Raw genomic sequence first — 24,236 nt, 5'->3', positions numbered from 1 at the left:
TCTGGGACCCCGCACGGATACCAGAACCTGTGGACGCTCCAATCCCTTATATATAGTAAAATAGCCTAGTATTTGCAAACAACCTATGCACATCCTCCCTGTATACTTTAAATCATATCTAGCTTACTTATAATACCTAATACAATGTAAATGCTGTGTAGTTTTTACACTGTATTGTTCAGGAAATAATGACAAGAAAAAAAAGTCTGTCTATGTTAAGTACAGTCACAACCATCATTGGCCTAACTACCTAGTACACGTCAGCAATAACGTAACATTTTCTTTCAACACTTGGATTGCTTTTGTTAATGACCTGAAAGAGAACTACATAGAATAAGACACAGAATATTTAAAACACAGATACAAATAAAAAATAGAAATAGAGAAAATATAAATTCATTCCCTCTTTCTTTCATACACACGCACCGTGTTAACACTTACCAAAACCCTGGTTCTTCTCTCTTGATAACCCTGGTAGGATGATGATGTCGACAACGACAACAGCTATATGGTGCCTACAGTGCCCACGTGGTTGGGCGACGAGATGTGTGGCACTGAGACCTCAGGCTGAATTGAACCTTTGACAGAACATCAGAAGGATCATCGCAGTAGGAGGAACCGGGTTCTGACTGCAAATTGTTGACGCTTTGGTGGAGGCTTAATAACAGTCAGGACCTGCTGTAGAAAAGTGTTTCTTTTTCTTTGCAACATCAAACAAGTCTTGCAGTAGCTCTGGGAAGGTGTTGTTAGCCCTCGGGCTTATTTCAGGGTTGTATTTGAGAATCAGTTCCTTCAACAGGTGGAGCTGTTGAAAAATCTGCCACAAGTTTTTCAAACATCCAAGCCAACGAACACTGCTTTTGAAAAAGCTACTTCATCATCACTCTGGCCCTGAGCGATAAGTTCTGCGCGCTGCCAAGGCCCCGCCCCCCACCATCTGGAGCACGAGGTGGATCCTGGCACTGCTTCCCTTCACACTCCGAACACTCCACACAGACGCTCACTCTATTCCTGCAAGCGCTAGACCATCACTTACAAAAGAAAGACGTTCCAAATTGTAAACGCCAGGCGGTAACATCTTGGATCCCAAAATATTTGCAAAAACATGTACAACGTGAACAAGGCCAAAGGACACTGCGCATGTTTACACACTTCCAGCGCCTTTTAGTGGTGGCATTCTCTAGCTCCTGACAAATCTGCAGGCTTTATTGATGCAGTAGGCTGAATTACAGCCCACCAAACCTCCCACGTCCCGATCTCTGGAACCTGTGAAAATGCTACTTTGTGGAAAACAGCTCTAGCAAGTGTCATTAAGGATCGGAGGTGGAAAGTATCACGAGTTACCCAAGTGGCCTTACAGAAAAAAAAAAGAAAGGCCTATTTAAGAGATGTCAGGAGGAGCAAAACGCTAACCCGTTGACTTCAAAACAAAAGGGTCTACGGCAAATAATTCATAAAAGCGATATAAAAAACGTTCCCGTTAACTATAACCCAACCATAGCCGCGATCTTACTTTTCTTCTTGTCAAAGTTCTGAATGCTACCGGTTCATTCCTGTTTCAAGAAAGAAGGCATAGCTACCTAGAATAACACATAACTCCGAAATAAAAGTAAACCTGCTGAAAAAAAAAAAGGCGATGTTACGAAAGCATTTGACACGCGCTTAGAGCTCACTTTCCTTGTTAAATAACACATATCAGGGAAAAGTACAAACACAGTTCCTTTACACCACAGATTGTACAAGCAAACTTCCAATACTTGGGAGAATTGCAAGGATGACCTCCAAAGACGAAAACTAAAACTCGCGCTAAAAAAATACAACTGCAGGATCCCTATACTTCTTCTTTCCAGTAAGCGTGAGATCGTTCCATGGCTGGGCACCTCACCCTCAAATTCAAATAACTCTAAAGATAAGATCACTTTTCTCATGCAGTCTATAGATCCCCTTACTTCTAGAATAAAGAGTTTCTAAGCTAATATTACCAGCAGCAATATTTTGATATCTAGATATTGCCAAAAATCTTAGAAAAAATATGTGTAGCTTAAGCATGACCAGCAGTCACTGCGCTCATCTACATATTCCAAACCCCTTTTGTGATCTCATTTAGCACGTCCTTTTCCTAGCATTGTTAGTGGTGCAGTTCCAATAAAACTTAAAGGTAAAGACACTCTACAAATTTAAAGATAAACAACATAAATTAACTGCTTCCTTCAAGGGCTTGGGGCAAATGACGTCGCTGTGATATCTGGCGGTTCAGCAAGATATGTGATATCTGGCGGTTCTGTACACGTAACTAAAAGAGCTAGTCTGAAAAGATGAAATTTGGCACACGTTTGAAAATCCAGTCCTTGTATTGATGAAAATATGTTGTCAGTTTAAAGCTTCAAGCACAAGGACAAAACATGCTTTCTTTCAAATATGCGGCAAATGATCGCCCTTAACCTGAAAGGTCAGTTGCACACTCATTCTAACTTTGAATTGAGCAAACTAGGGAGAAAGCTCGTGCAGCGCCCCCTCCCACACACACGTATTTGGAGAAGTCGCGGGAGTCTGCACAGCCGGAGAGATCACACTCTGCCAGTGGAAACCAGCTTCGTGATCAGAGTGTCTCCCCTTCCAAGCAAGAATAAATGGTTTCCATGTATCCTTAAACCCTCCTGTCTTCAACTCTACAAGCACAGGGTCCTCCGTTCCCCTTTTCACCGGGCCTTTGAAATCCAGAACAAGACTGCTGGAAAATCCATCCTGCAGGAAACTCCCGAGCCCTCCTAGACTCATATTAGACTTCAAAAAGAGCAAATCCTGTCTCAGGCAATGGTTAGTAATTCACATTTCCACGTCCACATAATAAATGTTATCAATCTCCCCAATCCTCTCCTTCCTTCTTCACTGTGAATTAGAATTGGAGTTTCCAAGTTTACCTGTTCTTCAGTTGTCTCTCTTGGGATTACACTGGAACCAGGACTCTTCTGGTATTCTACCTTGGCCAAAATAAATGAGTCAGAGTTTTATATCTTTAAAACAGGAAGAAAAAAATGCTGTTTCAAAAAATCTTTAAAGGTGGACCAGAATAACTGAGAATACAGAGGTGCCTGAGGTGGAGAGAGACACAAATGTTGGGGCAAGAGGAGGGGACTCTGATGTGAGCTGCAATCTGACCTTTAGACAGTCTACCAGTGTGATTTTTTCCAGACTATCTCCCCCAAAGAAAAAAGTATTATGTAATATAGACATACATATTACACATATATACATCTACATATACATAGATATAATCTATAAGCATAATATCTACATTCTGTTTTGTGACATAAAATTTATACCTGGAAATCTGGTTGGGAAGCACTCATGTAAGGGAAAAAAGTGATGTCTATACACTAGACTACTGTTACCATCAAACAAAACTTAAATCTGAAATGCCATTTTTGGATTTGTGACTAGTAGTGCTTTCTTAAACAAATAACAGAGCTGTGAAAGAGCCCATAGTCTTACAAGGTTAGTTTCAATATTTCACAAGAAATTCATTGATACTGGCCTAGGAATCAAAATATTTATCTAAGACAGTCTGCCTCAGGGCAAGAAGGTCCTCCTCTTGTAGCTTAAGCAGGGTAAGAAAAGCATTAGTGCTATAATCCTCACAGAAACCCTGCAGACGTGAATATCCTTTGAGGAGAGCCACAATGTGATTAGAAAAATATAAGGAAATATACGTGCGTGATCAATACTAATATGTTAGCAGAGAGAAAGCGGAGAAGCTTCTTTCTTAGTCATTTTACAAAGGTTGAAAACCTCTTGGCAAAACCAAAGTAGACATAATAATCTCGAAGATAAATCTCATTTATGAAAAATGCAAAACTCTTAACTAAATCTATAAAATCTTTATGAACTGAAGCTAGTAGGGTATGAAAAGAACATATACAATAACTAAATAGGTTTCACACCAGGAGTATAGAACTGAAGTACATGTAAGTATACTGTACATGTGTGCAGGATACAAATTTGCTCTCTAGAAAGCTCTCTTGGAGGAACTTCCCTTGCAGGATGTGGATGTGTACACTTTCTGGTACATTTCTATTTGCCCACCAAGCATAACATGGGAGCAAAGGCCAGCACAGGAGAAGACATGATGTAACTTAGGTTCACTTAATTAGAATTTGACGTGTGCCTTGTCGTTTTCTCTGACAACAAGGGTAGTTTTTATCTGGAAAAAAAATAAAACTTACACACAAAATATTTCAAATGTTACTTGTCTACAGGATTTGGTTCTCTTTCTTTGAGGGGTTCTCTGGTGGTCAGGAATTCACGGTCCGTGTACTGTACTGGCCTCACCCAGCTTCTGAAGTGCATGATCCTCACCAGCCTCGGTATAATTATGTATGATCAAGGGCGTGTGGTTGGCTTCAAAGCCAGGGGTAAGCAATTCTCTCAAAAACAAATCCTGAAAACAGACTGTCACTCCCCATCTGACATCATCTTTCGTAAGGCCTCCCATCTAGAAAACACACAAAGCCACGGGCGTTTTGTGGGGTTAAGAGAATGTCTGGTGGGTTTTGCTCTCTGGTAGAGCTTCCTGCCTGTCTTAGAAGGCTCCAGCAGCAGCAGATGAGTCTTGAGGGGTCTGGAGGGAAATGCCTACGCTCTGATTGAGTGGAATGTTTGTATCCTGGGGGCGGGCAACAAGACCCACAGGGGTAGGAAAAGATTTTAGAATTTTTTAATTTTTAAATTCATACTTTTAAACTTATTTTTTAGTGAGTTCTATAATGTACATAATAAATATGCAGTAGAACATGCTTAAAACGGGTAAATAATTATGATATATATACATATATATGCATATATATATGGCGCACACTCAAAATTGTTTACTGATGAAGCACATGATTAAAAAAAAAAAAAAGAAACAGAGACCACGGTGGTAGAAGTCTGTTAGGTGAGCGAGCCTGTTGATTTGCCTGCAAGGTTTCCAATTCCTTCTTCCCTGTGGTCTCCCCCAGCAGATTCGCTGAAGGGAAAAGGCAGATACAGAATCTGCAAAGTCTGTGGCTGGGAAAGATTTTCCCGTACATTTCTTTGTTGTTCAAACTTGAAATGATAAGACTGTAGTCATTAAATATGTTTTCTCCTTTGCTAAACCTCTAGAGGAGTGAGTAGTTTAAGAGAAGAGATGAAGGAAACAAAACAGCCCCATACCTACAAGATGTTTTAAAAATTAGCATTTCTTGGATAAAAGGGTCATTTTACTCAGATTGTTTACTATAGTTTTCCTAACGTCATTCCAGCAAGCTTTTAAGAAAATTTAACTGACCAGGTAATTTAAACATGTACTGGTTATTAAAACCTGTTTTGTAGCATTGTTGGGAAGATCAAATAGAGAGCACAGTGCTGTGGCTGTAATGAGAGCTTAGTGAGGATTAGTTTTGTTATTTCTGTTTTTTTATTATTATTTAAAAATTTTAAATTATTATGACATAGCTCCCCGCTTGGCCTTTCTTGAGGTGGTTCTCTAGATTTCTGGAAGTTATTTGGGACCCTGGGAAATTTATTCTCTCTGACCCTCTTTCCAGGCAGGCCTGGTTTCACATCCCATTGTCCCTGACCAAACATGGGTGCTTAATTCTCCTCTGATATGGCGCATTCTTACTGAGCAGTTCTCTTATATGTGGCCAGACTGGTCAGGTTGCTCTTCCTTTGTAAGGAGCCAGTGGAACTGGCAGGACTGACAAGCCTTTAATACAAAAGGTAATAACTTTCATCTCTTTATCCCTGCCACATTGCACAGTGCTCAGTAAATGTTTATTGGATTGAACTGAATATTAGGAGAGGCAGTAAATTCAGTCAAAGGAATGACTCTCTAAAGGTGGAATATCAGACAATATCACAGGGAGGGAAAGAGAGGTCATCTTTGGGAGTTAATATTCCTTAGACAATACTACAGAGTATCAGCATAATCTGGGAATGGCCCACTATGGGGAGTGCTGGTCAGGTGTGTGTCAGAGGAAGACCCTAGATTCATGGGAAAATAAAAGTAGACAGTATCATTGTATATGACAGGCAGGTGACTTCCAGGTACAGAGGTACCCCAACACCTGGAACTGTACCACATATGTAGAGAACCAAGGGGCCTGAAGAGCAAGTCTTGGGAGCAGTACAGCAGGTCTGTGTCTTAGCTTGGGCTCCTATAATACAATACCATAGACTGGGTGGATTAAGCAGCAGAAATTTATTTCTTACAGTTCTGGAGGCTGGGCATGGTCAGGTGCCAGCACGGTCAGGTTCTGGTGAGGGTTCTCTTCTCAGCTTGCAGACAGTCACCTTCTTGTGGTATCTTCACACGGCAGAGAGACAGAGTATGGGAGCAAGCAATCTCTCTGCTCTCTTCTTTTAAGGGCACTCATCTTATCATTAGGATCTCAGCCTCATGACTTCATCAAAACCTAATTATCTCCCAAAGACGCACCTGTAAATATCATCATACCTGGGGAGGGGGGTAGGGCTTCAACATATGAATTTGAGGGGGACTCAATTCAGTCCATAGCAGCCTAAGTACTTGGGTTGGAATCCCGATCTTCATCATAGCCAGGGCTTTGGGCAAATTATTCAACCTCACTTTGCCTCAGTTTCCTCATCCATAAGATAGAAATAGAAATACAAGTCCCTGCCTCAGGATGCTGTTGTGAGGCATGAACAAATACAATTAAAGAACCTGGACCAGCATCTGCAGCATGGCAACTCTGAGTTATTTTTGTTATTAGCTATAATTATCCAGGGAGGTGAGGGCAAACGAAAACCCTTAATTAGGTGAAAGCTGAGCACTTGAACCCAACCAGAACACCCACCTTAGCTAGGTCAACATTTACCAGTGGCCTCGGGAGTTGGCAGCAAATGACCAGGAACCAGCCTATGTGCCGTCACGGGTCTGCCCCGACACACCTAGTCTCCTGTGCAGAGCATCAGGCTTCCTTTCCCACCAACCGGGCCTACCTTGTACTTCCCGTTCTCTCTCAACTGCCACCTTGTCTTAGCATTTCTCTGTGTCTGTCATTGTCTCACTTCTCAGGGGAAATCTTTAAGGGTTCTTGGCTGCCATTCTCTGGTGGCCAAAGAGCCCTGTTCCCTCCTCAGGGTGCCTTCCTAGGACTAGCTGCTGCCAAGGGGCTGCCACTCATGCTGGTTCTTCCTCTCCTTGGATCCCCAGAGCAGACGTCAGCAGGGCAGCCACCAGAACAGGAGATGCTTGGGGGAGACACCCACAACCAGGGCAGGAAGTCCAGACAGTACTGCAGTCTTTTTAAGCTCCCAGATTCCATTTGGCTTTGTTCTCCCTCCTTCATCCAGACCTATCAGACCCAACACCCCCTTTTACATGCAAATATTTTGTAATTCTCAGGTGAGTCTCCAGTAATGAAATGCATAGATACAACCATCTACCTGTATACTTACCTCCAAAGAACTAATATAATGCTCTAACTGTGCTATAAAGCAGAACTAAAGAGGGTGATTTATAGATATTTCAATATGTAGATGCTCAGGCATGACACTGTTAGAAGACAGTGTTTGTCAGCTCCTTGGTTTCCAGACAGACCCCCATGAATACAACACGCACAAATGCAAGTGGTGGGCCATTGGTGATTTGATTTTCCAAAATGGTGGACAGTTCCTGGAAAATTGCAAATAAAGTTCAGTTTTGCCTGGATCTACCTGAGAACCACTGCTCTAGGCTGCTTTGAGAAAAGCTCTGCGTAAATGGTAAAATATTCACACATGCCCATTTCCCGGTCCAACTCCAAAGGGCCAAGTAAGAAACAGAGGCCTGGGGATCAGAAAGAATCAACTGGAGTCAAGACAGACATTCAAACCCTGCTGTACCACCTCCTTTGATGTGACCTCGGGGCAGTTATTAACCTTTCTAACCTTGGCTTCCTCATCTACAAAATATGCATATAAAATACCCACTTGATGTAGTTACTGCAAGGATTAAATGAAATCATGTGTGAAAAGCACACTACACAGGACCTGGAATATAGAAAGCTCTCAGTAAAGGCTTTTAGAGTGACAAGTAGGCAGGAAATAGCGTAGGGAAGGAAAAAAACCTTTTTCCTCTACCCGTCTTAGGTTCTCCAACTGGGGCCCTGTAAACTGGCAAAGATAGTTAACAAGAGTAAAACGGAAGTTTATTAACATGTGCATCACGCAGGTACACAAGGGAGCACCTAGTGATGAGTAACCCAAAGAGGGGGTTAGAACTTGGGCTCATAGCCTATCTTAGGCTAAAACAAAGGAAAGGTGTTTGGGGTTTCTGGGTGTGGGAGACCAGTCATGGGAAGGTGACCAGAGAAATCACAGTAACAGGGGCAGTTTAGGAAGGCTTGTTACGCAGGTTCAAGTCATGCCTTCTCCATTGGTAACAGTTGTTAAGAGCCCTCCTCTTCCTGGTACCAGAGAGGGAGACATCGTTCACAAGTGGAAATCTTTACAAAAGGAAAACTTATCCCCTGTTTTTAGAACTTTTCCTGCATCTACTGGGTCTCAGTGGCCTTAAGCTCAAAATAACTCCGATGCCAAGAGGCATAATTTGGGGTGGCATATTCTGCTGCCCTTCAATAGTCAACAAATATTCACATCAGAGCTCTTCAGATGGTTCCTGCCTCCAAAGGTGTGACTTGCAGTGTCTCCCCGACACCAGGAACTAAGCCGAGGAGAAAGACAAGTCCAGCTGGGGAGCTGTCCCCTGTTTTCTTTGCCCTCGGGGAACCAGGCTCACTGACTCACAGGGCTCGGTGGGTCTCCAGTGGCTCCTGGAGAAGCCTACAGGGTCACCCACCACTCTATGGAGTCAGGATCCCTGGAAAATACCTCAAGGGCCTCTGTGGCTGAAGAATATTGACCACCTACCATGGGGTTGGGGTGATACTGGTCAAGAAGCAGCCAGGATCTTGGTGGTGTCACGTGCTTAACCAGAGCCTGATTTTCTAGGACACATACGACCGTCAGGTACTTCTGCTTTAGGTATTTCTTGCTCTTGAAATGTCCATCTTCTGACCTAGACAGCTGTGCGAGGCACTGTTCAGGTCAAACTCACCCTGAGTTGCGTCCGGTTTATGGATCCTCTCAGCAAATATTTAATGAGTAATCACTGTGAGCAAGGGATGAAGCAGTAAGCAGTGCAGGCAGAAATCCACTCTTTTTATTTGATCTCTTAAATAGACTATGAATTCTTCTCTATTTGTGCTCAGCTCAGAGCATGATGGTAATAATAAAAGATAAAAACATATAGAGGGCCGCCATGCTCCATGCACTATTTTAAGTGCTTCATAAGTGCATGTCCTCATTCAAATTTCATAATCACCCTTGAAATAGCTTTTATTTATTTATTTACTTTCAATTTATTTATTTTATTTTTGGCTGCATTGAGTCTTCACTGCTGTGCGCGGGCTTTCTCCAGTTGCGGCGAGCGTGGGCTACTCTTCATTGCGGTGCACGGGCTTTTCCTTGTGGTGGCTTCTCTTGTTGCAGAGCAGGGGCTCTAGGTGCGTGGGCTTCAGTAGTTGTGGTGCACAGGCTCAGTAGTTGTGGCTCACGGGCTCTAGAGCGCAGGCTTAGTAGTTGTGGTGCACGGGCTTAGCTGCTCCGCAGCATGTGGGATCTTCCCGGACCAGGCCTCGACCCCGTGTCCCCTGCATTGGCAGGCGGATTCTTAACCACTGTGCTATCAAGGAAGCGTGAAATAGCTTTTAATATTATCTCCATTTTATAGATGAGGAAAATGAGGCATGAAGAGGTTAAATAACTTGCCCCAGGTCACACAGCTAGCAAGTGTCAAAGTCAGTATTTCAAGTCCCACCTGCTCCAGCACCTCTGTGCTCTACTTCCCATGGTACACAGGGGGTGTTTAATAAATAAAGGTTGAATGATCAAGACATCATCTATGTATACGCACGCACATGTTTATTTATAGAAATAAAAAAGTTTCACTTGTGCTTTCAGCACCTCAGCATGGCGCAGCGTGTGAGTCTTCTGGTCTTTCTCCATGGAGTTCCCACATCTCAGATGGTGAGTAGTCACTGGTGTGTTCCCACTTCTTCCCCTTCCAGGGTATCTAGATTTACCTATAGGAACACAAAGGCACATGACATCTAGGTTTCCTATACTCTGGAGATAAGATAGATTATGTCAAATTTTTTTCCCCATTCTTATACCCTTTTATATCCATTCCCTCTTTCAAGAAAGGATCTAAATTCATTTATGCTAAAATGAAGGTGACTAAGGGTAACTTAGGAATCAATACATGTTCAGAAGCAATGTTTAAGTTACTGACTCCAAGGCAGGGAGAGAGAGAGATACTAAATTGGATAAGGGGAAGGTCCTTCTGCTCAAGAATAACTCCACAACACATTCTACCTAAAAAATTATTTAAGTTTAGGTTTTTGTTTGAAGACGCAGAGAAGAGCCCATGGGTACAGAGGGAGATGGAAAAGGAGAATAACAGAGATCTGACTCAGAGTCTCCAGTGTGCTGCTTATTTCGTCTGAAATATTTTTTCCTTCCACTCCTCACCCAGAGCAGCCCTGCTCCTCCCTCAATATCTCTTAACTGCTAGTCATCCCTGGGAGTGTAGTTTAAACAGCTTCCCTGACCCTCCCTACTCCCCCACACCAGTCAAGTCAGATCATCCCAGACAAACTCGCATTTCCTGCACTTCTTTGAAGCACTTTATTTTTTCTTTAATATTTATTTACTTACTTATTTGGTTGCACCAGGTCTTAGTTGCGGCAGGCAGCCTCCTTAGTTGTGGCATGTGAACTCTTGGTTGTGGCATGCATGTGGGATCTAGTTCCCTGACCAGGGATTGAACCCAGGCTCCCTGCATTGGGAACGCAGAGTCTTAACTCACTGCGCCACCAGGGAAGTCCCTATAATAATGTTTTTAATATTTACAAAGTCAGAACATTAATATCACCTTCAGCATCTTAAACACGCTTATTTTGGTTTTGTTTTCTAATCGATTCTCTCTCATCAGCCATGTATAAAATGATTTTTCCTTTTCTAGCATTTTGTGGAACATTTTCAAAGTTTTCAGTTTATACTGCTAGAGAGTGCCCCATTTTCCAGCTCTTCTAATTACATGGATGGATATGACCAAATTGTCTGGTAGTATGGTCTAAAAATATACAGAATTGATTTTCCAAGTCATATTTGCCAATGCCAGATGCATTAGGCCTTTATGTTATTTTAAGATACTTTTAAAAACATTGAAATACATCTTCTGACAATCTTCACAATTAAATAAACCACTAGATACTTTTACAAGATGGTAATAGGCAGTAGGTGAGCATCAAGGACACTTATGAGGTCAAAGTATTTTGAGATACAAATCCAATTTTTATAGGCAAGAATTTTTTCTTGGGATTCATCTGACTTTGTATATTTTTGGTTATGGCCTGCATTTGGTCAAAAACACCTATAATGTTCTTAAGATAAAGATCTATTTTGCAAAGCATCTGTGAGGGTAGTTAGCAGAGCAGTTTGGAGACTGAATTTCAGATTCATTGTAGCTTTGCCCCTTTGCCTGAGATCAGCGGTTAAAATGGACTTCTGACACACGGTCAGAGCAGGGTTCAGATATTGGCAGTATTATCTTTGGAATTGTAATTTTTGTAGTTCTTATGTGTATTTCCTAGGGCTGCTGTAACAAATTAGCACAAACCTGGTGACTTAAAACGATAGAAGTTTATTCTCAGAGTCTAGAAGTCAGAAGTCACGGTGTCAGCAGGGCCATGTGTTCTCCAAAGGCTTTCAGGGAGAACCCTTCCTTGCCTTCTCCAGCTTCTTTTGGCTCTTGAAGTTCCTTGGCTGGTGGCAGCATAATTCCAGTCTTTGCCTCCATCCTCGCAAGGCCTTCTCCCCTGTTTCTCTGTGTGTTAAAACTCTCTTATTGGGTTAAATCCAGGATGAACTCATCTGGAGATCCTCAATCATATCTGCAAAGGCCCTATTTCCAAAGAAGGTCACAGTCACAGTACTGAGGGTTAGAACTGGTACAGGTCTTTCTAGGGAACACGGTTTGACCTGCCACACCTACCAAAGTCCATTTAGGGCATGTCATGTATCACACCCGCCCTTCTCATCTATCACAATGTGCTCCTTCAGAGGACCTGGTGGCAGGTCAGAGGTGGGCCAAGCCATGAGCTCAACATGATACCTCTTCGAAGACTGGAACATTATTATAGGGACTTCCCTGGTGGTGCGGTGAGTTAAGACTGCGCTCCCAATGCAGGGAGCCTGGGTTCAATCCCTGGTCAGGGAACTAGATCCCACTAGTTTCCTGGAAGATTTTTTTTTTTTGAGAAAAATTTAACTGGTGATTTAAAACATGTTAGTAGTATAATAAGCATATTGTGGCATAGAGTTCAAAGTTCACGTAAATATTTAAGATGAAATGGGAGACTCCAGCATATATTTCAGTAGGCAATGGCTTTCCTACTAGGCCTCTAGAAGAATGGCATACACTCTTTTGCTGGTGGGGTACCTCAGAGTGAAAGTTTGGGCTTTGTCATCACAGTCCCCATTATTCACGAGCAACCTAGAAGTCTGTAACATATAACTTGTCATTTTGTGGAAACTTGAATTGTGTGTTGCTATTGACTGATTTATGGGAACAAATGACTAACCTAGCAAGTCAGTCTGGCTGGTCACCCAGCATAGGCATCTAGACTCGGCAATATTGTCCCTGGTTCTCACCCGTTCTGTGGGAGATAGAGTAAAATACAGGGTCATGTGTGAATTTTAGAATTTGTACAAGTGATTTATTCAACATATATTTCTTGACCAATGGTATGGGGATACAAGAATGATTCCCCCAAAAAGAAAGAATTCTTGTTCTTTCCAAAAAGGTAGATAGAAATATATGTCTACTATATATCTAGAATTAATGGGAAATATAAGCATACATAACATCACTGCCCATTTAGCTTAATCAGGATGGACATTGCTAATTGATCTTGGCGCTCTTTCCTGCTGAGTCCATGTTTTAGTCTGCTTGGGCTGCTGTACAAAATATCACAGACTGGGTGATTCAAACAATAAGAACTGATTTCCCCCAGTTCTGGAGGCTGAGAAGTCCAAGATCAAGGTGCCGGCCAATCCACTCCTGGTGAAGCCTCTCTTTTTGATTTGCAGACGACCATCTTGCATCCGCACATGGCAGAGAGAGAGGAAGCAAGCTCTCTGGTGTCTTGTCTTATAAAAGCACCAAGCCCAGTCATGAGGACTCCAACCTCACAACCTAATTACGTTCCAAAGGCCCCACCTCCAAACTATCACATGGGGAATTAGGGTTTCAGTATATGAATTGTAGGGGGACACAAACACTTAGTTCATAGCAGCCCAGTTATGGCTTCAGGACCAAAGGACATCTGCGCTTCCTGTATGCCTTCTTCATAGGGCTGGTATCAGAAGTGAGAGCATACTGTTTTAACCACTGATTCTGATAATTTTATATTCAGAGCGATGCTTTCTATTTATACATTTTTTTTCATGAGATACTTTTGGCATTATTATTCACTTAATTCATCCAAGGGACTAAACATATTTTGGAACATTACAGGATGTCACAAAGGGCCTAATGTGAACATTTAAGTGGAAATCCTCTGAAGATAGGAAAAAAAAAAGGGAATTTTAGCCAACATACACACATAGCTGAAAAGGTGTGTGTTTTTGGGGGGAGGAGATAAAAGTCAAAGTTGAAACCTGGCTTGCTCCTGGGGTCTGGCTGAGGGGGCGTGGGGTGGTGTCAGGGGTAATTTTGCACATGGGCTCGTAGACCAACTTGCACCGTCTCTGAGGTCCCAGCAGAGGAGGAAGCTGGGATGAGAAGGCCAAGGTTGGTTCTGGCTGCAGAGCAGAGACACAGAGACACAAGGCAAGAAAGTATGTGAGGCCAGGGTTCCGGTGAGAAGGAGGGATGGGGACAGAGACCGCTTCTGGCCCTTGACTTGCCCTGAGTCTGTTTGCACGTTTCCCATTTTATCCAAGACATTGTGTATCTTGCCAGAGCCACACACTTAGTATATGTACTTTGAGTAGCTCTTCTCCACATTTTGAGTAATAGGTACCCATTTGGAAAGGAAGCAACAGACCAAAAGAAAAAAGGGGTTCTAAGACAACTTCATTTTTCTGTTTATAGAAAGGGGTGCTTGGTTTGCCAGAAGAGAGCAGTGACAGCAGTCCTGGGTACAGAAAAAGCTACTATATAGTTCAGATGCTGGTAAGTCAATAATAGCATTTATGTTTCCTAAAAGAATTGTTACTTTGGATCAGGGTTTCTCAATAGCGGCACTATTGACTTTTGGGGCTGGATAATTCTTTGTTGCCGAGTTGCCCTGTGCATTGCAGGATGTTTACAGCATCCCTGACCTGTCCCCTCTAGATGCCAATAGCCCCCCTATCCTCCATATGTGATAGCAAACAATGTCTCCAGACATTGTCAAGTGTCCCCTGGAGGGCAGAATTTCTCCCAGGTTAGGAACTTTTGTTTTAGATGATTGACAAGAGAAGTCCATACTTGAATTGTTGAAACTTAGCACTCTGGTAATATTTGAGGGACTGGTAAAATAAGAGTGGGTCTGAATTTTTCAAACCTCTTGTGTACTGAACCCAAATAGAAATGTTTCGGATTCAGCGAGAACAGATTTTTTTTTTTTTTTTTCATGTAATATTCTTCTGTCATACCAGAAAAATTCGGTCCTGGGCTAAGTTTAGAAGACATAAAGCTGAAACTAACCATTTCAATTCTAATATCATCCTGAAGGAAATCCTAAAATAACAACGACACCAACCAAAAATTTAATCATTTAGGACATAATGACTAGGGTGTTTGTAGGCTCTAACTCTTGCCTAAAAAGCTCTGTGGCTCCCTTAGCAAGACCAACAGAACTTGGGCTCAAGAAAAGCTTTGACCTATTTATAGTTTTTGTTCATGGGACTTTACTACTCTAATGGGAAACTGGTGATGAAAAATAGGTCCATGGAGACAAGAAGGATATAAAGATATTAGACCAAATGAAAGGACACTGATGAGTCATGGGGTTTGTGGAATATCGCTCACTTGTGCCAAAAAGACTTCTTTGTGGAAGATGTCCTACCATTGTGACACACTGGTAATAAAGGGGAGAAAAATGAAAGGACAGAAAATATCTAGCCCATCTTAACTGTTTAGTCAAAGCACCAGCATGCAAATGACTCTGGTGGTGGGTGGCAGTGACCAGGGTACAGCAGCGATCTAAGGATGCTTTAGGACCTTTCTACTTGGGGACACTGACATGGACCTGTCCCCAGGAATTGCTTCCCCATTCTCTAAGTTTTGTATCTCAGAGGACAGATGGCATTCAAAATGTAGGCGAATCAGGCAAAAGCCAAACCAGTTTCCCAGTTTAGCCCAACTTCAACCACACTTACCTATTGCATGTCACCCCAGCCTCAGATGCTCCCTTTATCTCCTACAGAAGTCATATGTGCACTGCTCCCTCAAAAAAAAAAAAAAAAAAAAAAAAGGTTCTTTTAGGCCAAAACTGTCAATTAGCCTGGCGCCGCCTGTATACTCCAGCCAGGAAGTGCTTTCTCTAACTTGATCTCTCTGTCCTTCTACTTACAGCCAATTCAAACACTAAAAGAGCGACCAGAGAATACTTACGACAGGAAGGCAGCGCACTTGCTAGCTTTGTGGCCTTCCAATGTTTTTGGAGCACCAGATGGAATAAGACCCCCTGTCAGCACGGTGGCACGTGTCCAGCTTCTGCCAGTGCCCATCATTCCTAGACAGAGACCGTCCACCCGGCTCTTCCCCTGTTGGGAAGCACAGCTCTGGGACGCCCTGTCCTTGCACCCTCTGCCCAGTCCAAGACATCAGAGGGATATGGAGAGGCCTCTGTACCTGGGAACCTGGGGATCTACTGTGGTGTGTCAGCCAGGTTTCCCTTGACACCCCAAGTTCTGACTACTCCAGGTCTCCCCACAAAGGGAGTACTTCACAGCAGCAGCTTCCCCACCTCCCCTCCCCCCGCCGACTAAGGAGCCCCAAGGAGATACGTAAGCTGAAGTGTTCAGTGCTCCCTCCTCTTGGGAGAAGGCCCAGACCCACACCCACCTGTGCCGCTGTCTGCGTGTGGAAGCAAATTTCAAGGGAAGCGTTGAAAGCTCAGGAGCTCCTGGTCATATCACAGTCAATCACCCCTGGGGATGTACCCTGTGAACCTACTTTTATTACAGGATTCACCTCAATCACCAACTCCCGTAGAAATGAAGTTCTTCTCTCAGGAAGTACCATAGAACCAGGAAAGCGATGTTGGCACGTACACTTTGAGGCAATTTCTCACTGTTACCTAAAAATAAAACACCACAACTTCTAAACCATCTCTGAAAAAAAATTTTTTTTCAGCCTATGGTAGGCAAAAGTGGGAAGCCATAGGGATTTGCCATCTGTTGCCCTGTCCTATCTTTTTATTTTTGCATTTTTGTCCCTTGCCCTAGGGATTGGAATCTCCCGTTCTCAAATTGTCTCTGCCAAATCTGGATTCTTTTTTTAAATAGATCAAGTCTTGTTAGTCTTTTTGCAGTTTTTTAAAATGTATTTAATCTATTTTATTATTTATTTATTTTGGCTGTGCCGGGTCTTAGTTGCAGTATGCATGCGGGATCTGGTTCCCAGCCCAGGGTTCGAACCTGGGCCCCCTGCATTGGGAGCAAGGAGTCTTACCCACTGGACCACCAGGGAAGTCCCTGGAAAGATTCTGATGTTGGTCATTTATGCTTTTAATTCCTACTGTACTCTTTAGACTACTGAGATAATTTCGATGTCGTTGGTCTCCAACACTTGAGCTGCGGCCGCCAGAGTAAAAGAGAAAGCCCAGATGATAACAGAGGAATTCTAAATTGCAAAATTCTTAAAAGAAAATTCTCAGAAAAGAGCTGTTTTAGCAGGACATTTCAAAAAATACATCAGTTTTCGGGAATTCCCTGGTGGCACAGTGGTTAAGAATCCGCCTGCCAATGCAGGGGACCTGGGCCGCTAAGATCCCACATGCTGCGGAGCAACTAAGCCCGTGCGCCACAACTACTGAAGCCCACGCACCTAGAGCCCATGCTCTGCAACAAGAGAAGCCACCGCAACGAGAGGCCCACGCACCGCAATGAAGAGTAGCCCCTGCTCGCCGCAACTAGAGAAAGCCTGCACTCAGCAATGAAGACCCAACACAGCCAAAAATAAATAAATAAAAATAAATAAATTTAAAAAAATAGAATAAAATAAAAATACATCAGTTTTCTTCTCAGTTAAATCAGAGTCTCCTTCAAGTGGAAATAGCTGCATTGACAATGTATCTTCAGAGAGTGAATTGGAAGAGATGATAAAGGAGTGAGCATGAATTAGAAGCTAAACTATGCCACCTATGCAGACGGCTGGAATTGAAAAGCTGCAGCAACTACTCAATTTGATAACGGTACAACTGACAGAGATCCACTCAAAAATTTTAGTGGTGCTTGTCTGCAGCAAATGAAATGAAAAACTTAGAGCTGACTCAAAGGAGGAAGCTAACCTACTCAATAAAACAAAAGTTGATCTTCTGTTAGACAGCTTCTGTTGCAGAGGGTAAAACTATCCTATTTGGACAAGGTTGAAAGGACAAAGCATATGTCTTGATAGAAACCTTTCAATGAACTGTTTGCACAAATCTTGAAACTGGAAGAAAGAAGAATGATGTTAAACACATCAAAATGAGGATTTGGTTATTAAAACTTAATATATGATCAAGCAGCATTTTACGGGCTTAGAGCAGTGGTGTGCTGGCAAATGTTTAACTGGGTCCCTGGGAGGATAAAGCTCCAGTCTGTGGCTTTTGAATGACATCGCTAAATACAGAGTTGTGAAGAGGTGTGCAGCAGCACACCATAGATAGTATTTCCTCCATACAGATAGATAAGAGTCAGCAGAAACATCCTCAAGAGCATAGATAATAGTACAGTAATTAGGAAGTGTTGAATTGAGTTTAGAGTACTTATTACCAATGTTTTTATTTTTTAAATTGATTTATTTTTTTTACAATTAATTAATTTAATTTATTTATTTTTGGCTGCAATGCGGTGCACAGGCTTCTCATTGCGGTGGCTTCTCTTGTTGCGGAGCCCGGGCTCTAAGCCCGCAGGCTTCAGTAGTTGTGGCTCGCGGGGTCTAGAGCGCAGGCTCAGTAGTTGTGGCGCACGGGTTTAGTGGCCCCGTGGCATGGGATCTTCCTGGACCAGGGCTCGAACCCGTGTCCCCTGCATCGGCAGGCGGACTCCCAACCACTGCGCCACCAGGGAAGTCCTACCTTTGTTTTTAATATAATTTATTTAATTGTAAGTTTATATAATTCAATTTTAAATAATGGCCATGTTTAAAAACCAGCTCACAAAATCCCTAAAAAATTAACGAGCAACTCCAGCACACCACTAGGCATGAAGATTAAATCAAAAGGCAAAAAGAAGCAGACACAAGGGAACCTTGCAGTACCAGAATGACTATATTATTGTATTTCTAGGCATAACACATTAAGAAAAGTTGAAAAATGAAGTGGAAATAGAAATCCTAGTGCTTACAAATGTAAAGTACCACAGGAACTTTTCTATACTGTACTGCATGTAGGAAAGCATGGGTATTAATAAAGAATCCAGAAGAAGAAAGTAAAAGGAAATACACAGATGGGGCTGTCATCACCAAAGCATGTGTTAGAATGGGATGAAGAAATAGGAGAAAAGGAAGAAAAACATGCAGCTGGGCAAATACAGCGCAACCTGAAAGATTCAACGCAGCCCTTTTGTAATTTGGAATAAGTTTTTGTACTTCAGAGTCTTAGACATCACAAAAGCTCTTGGAGTAAGAAACAAAATTTTGAAACGTAAGTTAATTCACTTGCTTTATAGACTTGCTGACTTTCAAGGGAGATTGAGAGGAGAAAACATTTTCAAAATCCAAATTAAGGAGCTGCGAAAACAATCACTTTCACTTTTTTCCTACATTGCAATCTTCCACTCTGAAAAATAGGTTAGCATTTGAAGGGGATCAGGATGTGCCCCCACTGTACCAGGAAGAGAAGAACACTCATCATCAGAGACTGGGAGTCAACACTGAGATGAGTTTGCCTAAACAAACTTTATTAAAATAACCCTTATCTTCCATTAGTTCTCCAATACATTTTCTAGTCACTTCTCTACAATTTATTGTCCTTTGAACCTCAAATCCCCTTTCCTTTGTTACAATGGTAATATGTCCCCAAGTCTAGACACTTCTTTAACTTTTCTGTGAACTCCTGTGCACATAAAAAACTAATAAATTTGTATTCCTTCTCTCCTGTTAACTCTTCTGTCAGTTAAATTCAGACCCCATTCATGAAACAAACCTAACAGAGTAGAGGAAAAATTTTCCTCCTCCACACAGTAATGGTAACTCAGTGCCTTCCAAAGGTTGTCTAAAGGCTTAACTGTGCTTACTTGATATCAGATGCACAGCCCATCACTAATATCCATTCTCTTTCCATGGCTGACATCACTAATCAAGCAGGGTACTTTTTCCCACTGAGCAAAATGTGGTCTCACGATCTCAACCCAGTAGACCAAGCTGCCATACAAGGTGCACCCTACTAGCCAGTTCTGGCTCAGGCACGTCATCAAAAAGACCTTGAATAAATGAAGATCTGCTAAAAAGTAAAAACAACAGAAATTTCATGTGGTTATAAGAAACACACAGAAATAATCTAATCTACCACTGCAGAAAGTAATCAACTGCTTAAAGTCAAACTTACAGCTGCAGGGACTTCAAAACCAAAAGCTGCTGTTGCACTAATTGCAAAATTTTCATCTAATACACAAGGGCTTGGAATAGATCCTAATGGTTATTTTATCTCCATTAAAGGCAATTGGATAAGCAGACCATTAACAGTAGATTCAGCTTCCGTGCTTGTGCCCAACAGGAAACATTTATATTTCAAGCCTTTAAAAAATTTACCATCATTTAGACATAGTCAATAGATAATTGGTGAGGCTGATGCAGTAATAAATGCTTAATAGATAAATCTTCCCCATCTGTAATTCTTTAATAACAGGGATAGATTTCAGTGTACAGACTTCTAAAATACAACAGTCCTCCAAGGTCATTCTCTGTTCTAATATCCTTTGGACAATGAATACAATTTTTAATTCATGCAGACTTATAATTCTCTCACAATTTGATTATATTTTATCAGTTTGGGTGATTTCAATTAAACAAAATAGGAAAGATAGAAAATAGAGACCAAAGCCCAAAACTTTCAAAGTTTTTTTTTTTTAATGCAAAGGATGATAAAGAATCAGATTTGCTGTAAAATAGCTAGTGGGAAGCAGCCACATAGCACAGGGAGATCAGCTCGGTGCTTTGTGACCACCTAGAGGGGTGGGATAGAGGGCGGGAGGGAGACGCACGAGGGAGGGGATATGGGGATATATGTATTTGTATAGCTGACTCACTTTGTTATAAAGCAGAAACGAACACACCATTGTAAGGCAATTACACTCCAATAAAGATATTAAAAAAATCAGATTTGTTGCATGAGGACTCAATTGTTAGGTAATTAATAAACAGTAAGAAATCTTTCAAGAACAGTGACCAACAAAGGGTCCGTTTTCATCCAAGTTCCCACAGATCACTTCTGAGAATGCTTTCAAGTCAATCTGAACAAAAGTAACCTCCTTTCATAAAGAAAAGAAGAAAAAGAAAAAAATATATACAATTATCACAAGAGCATAGGCATTATCACACTAACATAAAGCAAATGAAAGTCAGAAAGAATGAAGAAAAAGTATGGAGAACATGGCTCAAAAAGGTATTCTTAAAAGAGGACTTCAAGTAAATGTTTCTTTGCCCAAATAAACGTAAATACAGTGGAGGGGATCTGTTGGTTTTGTAGTGAAGACAGGAACAAGCTGTGGTGTCCCATGCTCTGTTCCTTCTGGAGGCGTCATTATCGGCAGACCCTCTGTAAAGCTAAATACGGGTCAGAAGGGCTTAAAATATTGTCAAAGGTTCTGCCACATAGGAATCTAGAAAAATGGTACAGATGAACTTATCTGCAAAGCAGAAATAGAGTCACAGATGTAGAAAACAAACTTACAGTTACCAAGGGGGGTAAGGGAGGGTGGGATGGATGAATTGGGAGATTGGGATCGACATATATATACTACTATATATAAAATAGATAACTAATAAGGACCTACTGTATAGCTCAGGGAACTCTACTCAGTGCTCTGTGGTGACCTAAATGGGAAGGAAATCTAAAAAAGAGTGGATATATGTATATGTATAACTGATTCACTTTGCTGCACAGCAGAAACTAACACAACATTGTAAAGCAACTATACTCTAATAAAAGTTAATAATAATAATAAAAGGTGCTGCTACATAATTTGAAAGTGAGTTCTCTAAAAAAACAATTATACCCTCCCAAATGGTTAATCTGTTTCCAACACACCACACACGCAACACAAACAGACACACACACACAGAGGAGAGAAAACCTAAAAACTCAAAAAGAAGGAAACTGAGAACAAATGGACATAATAAACATTTTTGGTTTAAAAAATCAAGGAGTGCTTAAGTTTATTAAATGACATTTTACCCCATAGAGAAATTTTGACTCAGGAAGGTAAAGTTAGTGGAAAAGAAACATAAATGAACCATACAGATCCATATTACTCCTTAACTAGGGTGGGAAATTGCTTATCTCTGTGTTAACAAAGATAAAATACCTAACCAGAGAAAAACACTCATTATGATCAAAACAGATTTATCATGAATAAGCACTGGTGGATAATATATGAAAAATTTTAGTCCATTACTATTAATTGCACAAAATGCCCATGTTAATTAGCTACTTATAAAGGGCATTCCTTTAAACATTTTGTAAGAAAAAGGCCTTTTGAAGGGATAATGAAAGTTCTATGTAAGTCACACATAAAACCAAGCAATTATATGCCTATGCCCCTAGATTTCATAGTGAAGACAGGAACAAGACGGCTGCCCTCTCTCATTTTCTTAAGGGCTCATCATTATAACCCCAGGGATGGCTGGGAGAAATCATCCCAGATCATTCTACATGATGACCCATGAACTTTGCCTTCTTAAAGGGATGCTATAATGCAACCCATTCCATGGAATGCAAGTTCTTTATAATTTTTGAAGTCTCAGCCTTCAAAATTAATTACATGCAATTATTATTTGGTCAATGTCCCTAATTCTGTTAAATTTGTAATTACTCAAAGCAGATATTGACATCTTTGAAACAATGGGACAGAAGTTCTCAGATTTCTAATTTGAATATGAACAAGTAAATAGAATTCATTTATCTAGTCAGTATTTATGGACTGCCCTCTATATGCCAAGCATTGATCTAGGCACTGGGATTCAGATATGAACAAGACAATTTTCCTGCCCTCACAGGGCTTACTTTCATTCTTGGAGGTGTAGAGACACAAACATTTGTAGACAGTGATTGGTGTTACAAAGTGAATAAAACAGTGTGATAGGATGGAGGCTACTGGCGTATTGGCTGTTAGGGCTGTCCTTCAACCCCTGTCTCATTCCCACCCCACCTTGCTTCTGCTTCATTCCTCTCTGCAGTGAACTTTCTCCACCTCTCTGTTCCATATCTGGTGTAGACGGCTACTCCACAGCCCTCCAGTTCACATCTTCCTGGTTTAAGAAGCTGGAAGAGAATACGAATACCAATTCCTGGAGCAGAGAATCTGGCCCATCTTGGGTCAGGGGTGCAACCCCTAGTCCAATCAACTACTATAGTCAAGACAGGAACATTTCGAAAAGATAAAGTTTACTTGCAAAGAGTACAAGGGAACAGCCTTCCCAGATTAAAACAAAAACAAAAACAAAAAAACCCGCACAAGTATTTGAAGGAAAAGAAACTCAAACTACAAAGGTTATGACAGTTACACTTGTCTGCTCATGGTGGGAAAACAGCAACTTTCCCACATGACTATCAGTTTCACAAAGGTCATGATGTATCCTTAGATAGCAGCATGGCAAAAATCAGGGACAGAATTATTTTGGCTAGGGAGTCCAGGTTTACAGGAAATAGTTAAGGCTTTATTATTGGAGATCAGAACCAGTCAGAATGACTCCAATTTTTTTGGTTTATCTCAGGGTGCAAAGCTTTGTCCCGAATTTGATACGTAAAGTGCTCAGTTATACTGGAAGCAAGACCAAGTGTCAGCTTTTGTATCTACAATTCACAAGCTACAAACATAGCAGCCAGGGCCCATCCCCCGCTAAAGGAGGCAGTTAAGGGGGTTGCTCTGAGCTGAACAGACTTCCAAAAGAAAATGTTTACTGCTGCCTGGGCATGCTAAGCCAGGTGAAGCCTAATTACATAGCCACAGAAGACTATATTGCAGATTTCTAAGTCTTCACATTTGACTAGTACTTTCTATAAAACACCTTTACATGCCTATTTTTTAAAATAAGTACTTATTTATTTGGCTGTGCTGGGTCTTAGTTGCAGCATGCCTGCGGGATGTAGTTCCCTGACCGGGGTTCGAACCCAGGCCCCCAGCATTGGGAGTGCAGGGTCTTAACCACTGCACCACCAGGGAAGTCCCTCATGCCTATTCATACAGTCAATCCTCAAAATTCTGTAAGAAAAGAATACTAGTTAAAACTTATTAAGCACTTTAGATATGTGCCATCAGTTCTCGAGCATTTACAAGCATTGTTCTCACATCTTTACATATATTAACTCTTAGTAATTCACTTAATCCCCATATTATGCCTATGAACATAAGGTACGATTACTATCTCATTTTACAGGTAATGAAATTGAGGCGCACAGGGGTTGAGTTATTTGCCCACAGTCACACAGCTTAAAAGTGGTGTAGTTGGAATCTGACCCCAAGTAACCCAGCTCTAGAGTCCATGCTTTTACTCACTGTTCTACACCAGGGATCCCCAACCCATTTGCCATGGACCGGTACTGGTCCGTGGCCCGTCAGGAACCGGGCCGCACAGCAGAGGGTGATCGGCAGGTGAGTGAGGGAAGCTCCATCGGCCGCTCCCCATTGCTCCCCATCGCTCGCATCACCGCCTGAACCTTCCCCCCACTGCTGCCCCCATCTGTGGAAAAACTGTCTTCCATGAAACCGGTCCCTGGTGCCAAAAATTTGGG

The 24,236-nt window shown here is 41.7% G+C and overlaps 1 long non-coding RNA gene across 5 annotated transcripts; it reads right to left on the bottom strand.

The window, feature by feature from the left end:
• Positions 1–9,925: 9,925 nt before the first annotated feature.
• LOC113609841 (uncharacterized) lies at positions 9,926–18,156 on the bottom strand. 5 transcript variants are annotated; one of them, XR_003428833.1, is made up of 3 exons: positions 17,596–18,156; positions 11,708–16,379; positions 9,926–10,109 (listed from the first exon to the last, which is right to left on the bottom strand). It is a non-coding gene; the product is annotated as an uncharacterized LOC113609841 (long non-coding RNA). The 5 variants fall into 5 exon arrangements; XR_003428835.1 differs by lacking the exon at positions 17,596–18,156 and having other exon boundaries at positions 11,708–12,591; positions 12,672–17,095; XR_003428836.1 differs by lacking the exon at positions 17,596–18,156 and having other exon boundaries at positions 11,708–13,047; positions 15,457–17,095.
• Between the last annotated feature and the right edge of the window lie 6,080 nt (positions 18,157–24,236).

The sequence above is a fragment of the Aethalodelphis obliquidens genome, unplaced genomic scaffold (assembly GCF_003676395.1).
Source record: "Aethalodelphis obliquidens isolate GAN/ISIS:26980383/991018 unplaced genomic scaffold, ASM367639v1 scaffold59, whole genome shotgun sequence".
Taxonomy (NCBI): Eukaryota; Metazoa; Chordata; class Mammalia; order Artiodactyla; family Delphinidae; genus Aethalodelphis; species Aethalodelphis obliquidens.
This window is presented reverse-complemented; position numbering and strand designations above follow the sequence as displayed.